The following is a 6,930-nucleotide window of genomic DNA, read 5'->3' on the forward strand; positions in this document are numbered from 1 at the left end:
ATTCAGAGACTGAAGGCTGCAGTTGACTGGAAGCCTATACAGAAAACTTTACCATGGTCATAAAACACTAACACTATTTGTCTAAATGACACTTCCTGTAATGATTAAACAGTACGTATGCAGTTAAAAAAAACCTTCTGCTTCAGTACACAAACTATTTGAAGGAAAAATTAATTTGATTATGTGATGTTTATATATATAATCGTGCTTACCAGCTGCAATCGATAGTAAGTGCCACCACTTTCTAAATAAATATGTTGTTTGGCTGTATATGAATAAATTAATATTGTAATATCTACATATATATATAAAGCACAAAAAAGAATCTGTGTGTCTGTCTGTTTGTCCATTATCTAACTACTCCTACGTTGTCAGGCCAATTGTAACCAAACTTTGTGAGATGATAGTTTGGAACAAGGGGCATGTTAATAGGTGGTTCACAGCTCCCTCCACTTCCATTATTACTGTTATTGAACATTTATTATCTTTGATGTAAGGTAACTTTAACTACATTTGTAGATGGTGCCACATCTTTACACTGAAAAAAAAAGTTTCATTTTCTATAACACAACATACACATAGTGTTGGGGAAGGGCACACAAATGTCTTGTATAGGCAATGAAAAATAATGGCCACCACTATTGCAATAATACATAAACTAAGCTGAAGTTTCTACTCCAACAGCCATCATAAGGCTGATATGAAAAGCTGTTTTTTGAGTTATACCAACTTCCTACTTTGAACCATGACCTTTCAAATTTAGCCTATAAGATACTTCTGTGTCCGATGACCATCTGTTAATTAACCATGTGAAACACTGTAGAAGGACATAAAGAGGTGAGTGTTGAAAGTAGGTAATAGAAAGCACCCCTAATACCACTACTTTGGCTGCTATCTCTTCCTACAAAGTCACCCTGACCATCATACAGTGTATACTGTGTTTTAAGTATATACATGTTGAGTTCTTAAAATTTATATAAAACTTTTGGTGAGGTAATAATGAATACTGTAATAATATGTTATGTTATAAACAAATTGCATAAAAGTTAGGATTCTTGTGTTATTTATCATAATATCCACCCATTAACTGAAGTTCATAACCTACACAAAGGATAGGTACCTCTGCTTGTTATAAATATTACTGATAAGAATGATGAAGTTCAAATAACAAATTGTTTGTTAACCTTTGTACAAGAAAATATAGACTGTTTCGATACTCCATGTTACAGTTTTAAATACCAAAAACTGGTAAGGTAATGAAACTAAAAGGACTAATAACAGTGATGAAAAATCAAATCAGCATGCAGATGTGTCTTTTTTTCTACATTTCCCTTAATTAATTATTCCTTTATGGATTTCAAATGAGAAGCTTAACATTAAATGTTTTGTACTGATCATAAAATAGCATTCTGAACAGTCTTGTCTGCCAACATGTTCAACCCAACTGATGAGTTTGTTTGTTTGTTCAATTTATTGCAAAGCTACTTGAGGGTTATCTGTGCTAGCCATCCCAATTCTGAAGTGAAAGAAACTAGAGGGAAGGCAGCTAGTTAATACCATCCACTGCCAATTCTTGGGCTACTCTTTTACTAACAATAGTAGGATTGAACATCACATTATAACACCCTTATGACTGAAAAACAAGCATGTTTGGCAATGAGTTTCATTCCCGCAACTCTTACATTGCAAGTCGAGTGTCCCAGACATCAGGCCATGCAGATTACCATTTCTAGTGTTGAGAACTAAAAGTCTCCTGGACATTATGCAACAGGCAATAAATATATTTAAAATGCTATTTTTACTCACTTCTAATCAGAAGTCCGTAGTGAACTAAGAGATTTTTATCACTGTATTAGGTTTTGATACTTTCTTGAATGTGCTGTATTATGAGTTCAGGGATTTTGTATTGATTGTTTAGTGTTAACAAAGAAGATATTTATACACGTACAATACAAAAAGGCATATTTATGAAGTCCCATGACTTACATTTCTGCAATGTAATTTGTTGTTACACACTAAAGGAAGTGCTTGGGTATGCTATGTGTGCAAGCATGTAAAAACATAGTGGAGATTTAACTGTTTAAAAAATATTCAAACAGTTACTTTTACGACTTAGTCCATTGATGAGGTACATATATCATTAGACAAAGACTAACTTTAAAGTTAGTCTAAAGAGTCTGCTTTTAGTTAGTCTGCTTTTTCGTATTTAGGCCTACTTCCAATAAATGTCTGCTTTTTGTCAAAGTCCACACAGGCAGGTTCAATTGCTTTAGAACACCCTTGAACGAGACAAATTATTCTCCTAAAATGTCATATCAACCACCAGGCTATTCACTTCTACGACGGTTAACTTTACGTTTTCTAACCTTTTCTCTGACCAAAACTCTCTTTTACTCGGCTTTACTTTTGGCTCTCTTTCCGCTCTCTGGTCTCTCATCTGGTTGCCGCTGTTTGATATCTCTCATTGAGGGATTCTAGAAATCTCTATATCCTCTACATCAATAATTTACAAACACAACTTCCAATAATCATCTGCTTTTAACTCTCTTATTATGAAAAAAAACTAAACAATCATGAAATATTAACCCATAAGATAATTTAATTAATACTACCTACACTAAACAGTCTTTATATATGACAGTAGGTCTCATTTGAGTAACCCAATGTCAATGAAATCCATGGAAGACTTATTTAAGTGGTATAGTGTGAAATCCTATTTGTACTTGCATCTTGTGAAGGAACTGACTTAAATGTGAGACTGGATGCTATGTTTTTAAGGTGTCATACCTTATTGCCACACAGTTCGTAAAAACATAGCACTCACAGTACAGTGGTGTTAGCAGCACATTAACCTGATAGTTCGAAGTTTACTGTGCATTTTTCTCAAATCTTTGGATACTTAATTTATCATTATAGCTGTACCTTGCAACTATCACCAGTTCCTTGGCAAAACTTTTGCAAAATGACATATGCTTCGTGTGATATTGGAGAAAATACTTGTATTTGTCACATGCCAAATATATCTCATATAGCTTTTGACAGGATGATCTTTCGATCAGCCACGTGCTTTGGAAGAAGTCTGTGAACGTAGCTAGTGCCACTTTTGTCGACCTACCTTATCTTGTTTACAGTTCCACTGTAAATTCTTACTTTAGCAGCATGCGTTACTTCTATATAGTGAAATGCCGTTCAACTTCCTTCACGATTTCTATACAATGGTAATCAGACATGGAGTAGCCTTCCCATTGCGTTATCAATAGGGTTCAACTACAGTTGTACCTTTCTTCTAAACGCTAAAATTTCGTACTTATATATTTTACAGTTGCGAAATAGGAGAACATCGTGTCAAAATGTTAATTGTAGGTTCCATCTGCACTTGAAATTGGTTACACTTTAACTGCATTGCAAGAAGGTCGGAAATTTATACTTTTGTAGCCACAGGACAAAGAGATTACTAGAGGAAAGGCAAGTAAATATGCAAAATGCAACCACAGAAGGTGAACAACCCTCTTTACAGATCATGGTTAATACTGGAATATTATTTTGTTGGGCTCAGCAACAGTGACGCCTACAATACTTTATGAATATCTGGTAAAGTTATGTCACCATTTGTCTGAAGTAACATTGATTATTGCACTAACTAATAAATAACAACTTGTAGTTCCTGAAACAAACTGAACTCCTGTAACACGAAGTCTTCAGGTTATTAATCAAAAACATAAGGGAAGTTACTTCAAAACGATTACGATTCTAGCTAACCCGACTTCAGTCTCATTTTGGACATTTAACTTAACATTTTCATAACGATAAAAAGAATCTCCCTTACTTGTTCAACTTTAAGCCTTTAACAAGGACACTATCCTAACTCAAAAACCTTTATATGAACTATGCTTTATCTTATTTACACATTACCCAATCACTAAATTCCTTTGATTTCTGACTACCTCTCACTGTTTCGGCCAGCTTAGGTATACAGATCAAACTTCCCAAAATAAGTTGCACACTTAACTCAATGCTTTACTTACGTAAACCAGTTCCCTACTAAAGAAGTTACAGAAACTATTAACGAATTGAAAAAGAAAAACATAAACAGCCAAAATACGTTTAATAAACAACTCAAAAAACACCCCAAAAAAATAAACAAAGGAAACCTAATAACTTGCACTATCCCATGTATTGAAAACAAGTCGAATGCCCATCATATGACGGAAAATAATGATTAATTTCTCTTAAAATTATACCTAAATAAATGTGTTATGAACATGTTTTCTAAAAATTAAATATAATCTAGTAACAATATATGTATGTATGGAGAGTAACTATCCTATTTCTCGTATTTCAAGAAAACAAATTTTTTATATATAGTTGGTATTCTTTAAGTATTGCTTGATTAGTATTTTGATTTCTGTATATTTTGAAGTTACGTTCTTCTTGATAAATCCTGATTCTCCTACTTGGTCAGCTGTATGATCCTGCAAATTATTAATTGTGAAGGTAAAGGCAGTGAACTTTATTACGAATTTCGGGATCTTCTCTTTGGACTGTCTTCCTGGTTTTGTTTCTGTTAGCCTGCTGAGCTGAAGAAGAGCCCTTTAATTTGGGCATTTTCATAATGTGCTGCGGATAAAACATGCGTGTTATTATAGAGTTGTTGCCGAGGGTTCCGACTGGACAAAATCTGGTGATGTTGCGTTAATGTGTCCCCTTGACAACCAAGTGAACGTAATTGGGAATTTCAGTCAGTGATCATGATTTTTGTGTACCAGCAACACCGAGCGTGAGGAGCGTTTATTGCTCATTAGGTTCTTTATTAACCTATCCTCAAATCTAATTATATACCTAAAGTAGGCATCAGTCGTTATATATTTGGCCGAGATATCGGCGTGACAAACAGACAGTTTATTGTCTTTATATAGAAGATATTAGTATACCCACTGGTGTCCGCAGGGGGGGGGGGGACAATGGGGGTGCCACCTTGGAAAATAAATAACATAATTCTTTCTTTATTCAATCAGTATATGTATGTGAACTTACATGTTTTTTTTTATTCCCTTCATAATTTCACACTACTTATCACACTTCATTTTCAATTCTAACAAAAGTCGCCAGGATTGTCAACAGATTTACTTAAAATCTTTATATACTCTGTAGCTAAATGCTGAACAACTTCGCTACCATGGCGACTTCTTCGATGTTGGAAATGGCAATTCTCACTTGAACCCTCAAAGAGCTTGCCTATTCTCTTGACTGTCAACCTTTGATTTTGACTTTGCTCCCCCCCCCCCCTCCACGGAAAAATTTCTGCGGACGCCCATGCTGCATACCTCTGTCAGATGTTTGGGAAAGACTAGCACATAAATATAATCTTAACATAACAACTAGATTCGTTTTCGCTCCTGGTATGAAAATTCAACACACGTTAAGAAAATTATATAACGAACCCACCTTACCAGGAAACATTTACAAACAAAGTGCAACAACTGCACAACCTTCTACATAAAGTGAAATAGGACGTAACTTGAACACCAGATTAAAATAACACCAAAAAACACATTCCCAATACAATGAACAAAAACAAACAGCTTTTCTGAACAGAACGTTACCATACTAAAACATTAACCTGTCGTTAACAGAAGAGAATCAGAGATGCTTTATTAATAAAATCAAACAATCCCACAATTAACAAATACCCAGGAACATCTATGTCCTTGATCGTTATTTCCTATACATTCCTAATATTTTGCAAATATTTCGCACAACATTTCAACATTTTCATATTTATCCACATTTTGTTTTTGTTCAGCCATAAATAAATAAATAATCTGTCAATTCATATGGATTGATATGAACATGCATAAGCAACCACTATCAATTTTACAATTTAATTGTATTGTTAGATTGTTGAAAGTTGATTTAAATATCAAAACCTTCTTTACGTTAAAACTTATGTACTTGAGAATGATCGCATCAGTGATCGAAACGTCATACCTGTTTTAAAATTATTCATCATTATAGAAAGAGATGTAACTTGTAATAAAATAATGTTGAACAAACATTAACTCCCTTACAATGGGACAGGATGGCTAAGCATAACGTTAAAACAACTAATAGGCTTAGTGAAATAAATCTTTCCCGTATTATAAATGCCTCCAAAACTTTTTGAGGCCAGTTGTAAAAGATTTGGAAGTTTTAATGTTTTTACTTAATGAAACCCCTGTACATCGTTTTCCCGTATTAGAAATCTTAGACTAAATTTAAAAGGAAGTCAATAATAGATGTAAAAACACAAAAAGAAGCAACAAAATAGTTTTAAGGCAAGATTTTATTTATTGGATTAATTTTAACAATTCTTTCATAGTAGTAGTGAATACATATTTTAACAGTTTATACATGAACACAAGAAAATAATTATTACGAAATGCACGAAATGAAGTAAAACTGAGTAAGCTAGTAACACATGCGAATCTTATGAACAGTCTTTCAAAATATTCAATATCATTACGTGTGCCAGTAAAAGTCCCTTTCCCAGAGATTTGTTAGTCTTATATATCAGGTTACTTATTCATTTGTAAACAGAAAACAACACGAAAACAAAATGTAAAAATTTCTACATACAGAAACCTCATTATACACAATAATCATGGAATGCATTATCAAATTTTTAGAAAAATAAAAAATAAATGTATTGTTGCGTCAGCGAGTCACATGACCACCGTGACGCAACGTTTCTAGAACTATCATGTACTTTGGCGAATGTTCAAGTTCTTACTAGAAATAGGTTACGCTGGTATATAAAAGAGAGGTAATGTGTGTAGATAGGGGTGAGTAATTGAACTGCAGTCAGAGAGAGACGTATTGTTGTAGTTAACGTTCGTTCGTTATTATAGTTTGTTATAACGCGATTGTTGAAGTTGAGTGTATCGATAAAGT

The 6,930-nt window shown here is 33.6% G+C and overlaps 1 protein-coding gene across 1 annotated transcript in view; it reads right to left on the minus strand.

Moving 5' to 3' along the window:
- LOC106463469 (diacylglycerol kinase eta-like) overlaps window positions 1-6,930 on the minus strand; it is a 102,190-nt gene that overhangs the window by 78,087 nt on the left and 17,173 nt on the right.

This window comes from Limulus polyphemus, unplaced genomic scaffold (assembly GCF_000517525.1).
Source record: "Limulus polyphemus unplaced genomic scaffold, Limulus_polyphemus-2.1.2 Scaffold1416, whole genome shotgun sequence".
Lineage (NCBI taxonomy): Eukaryota > Metazoa > Arthropoda > Merostomata > Xiphosura > Limulidae > Limulus > Limulus polyphemus.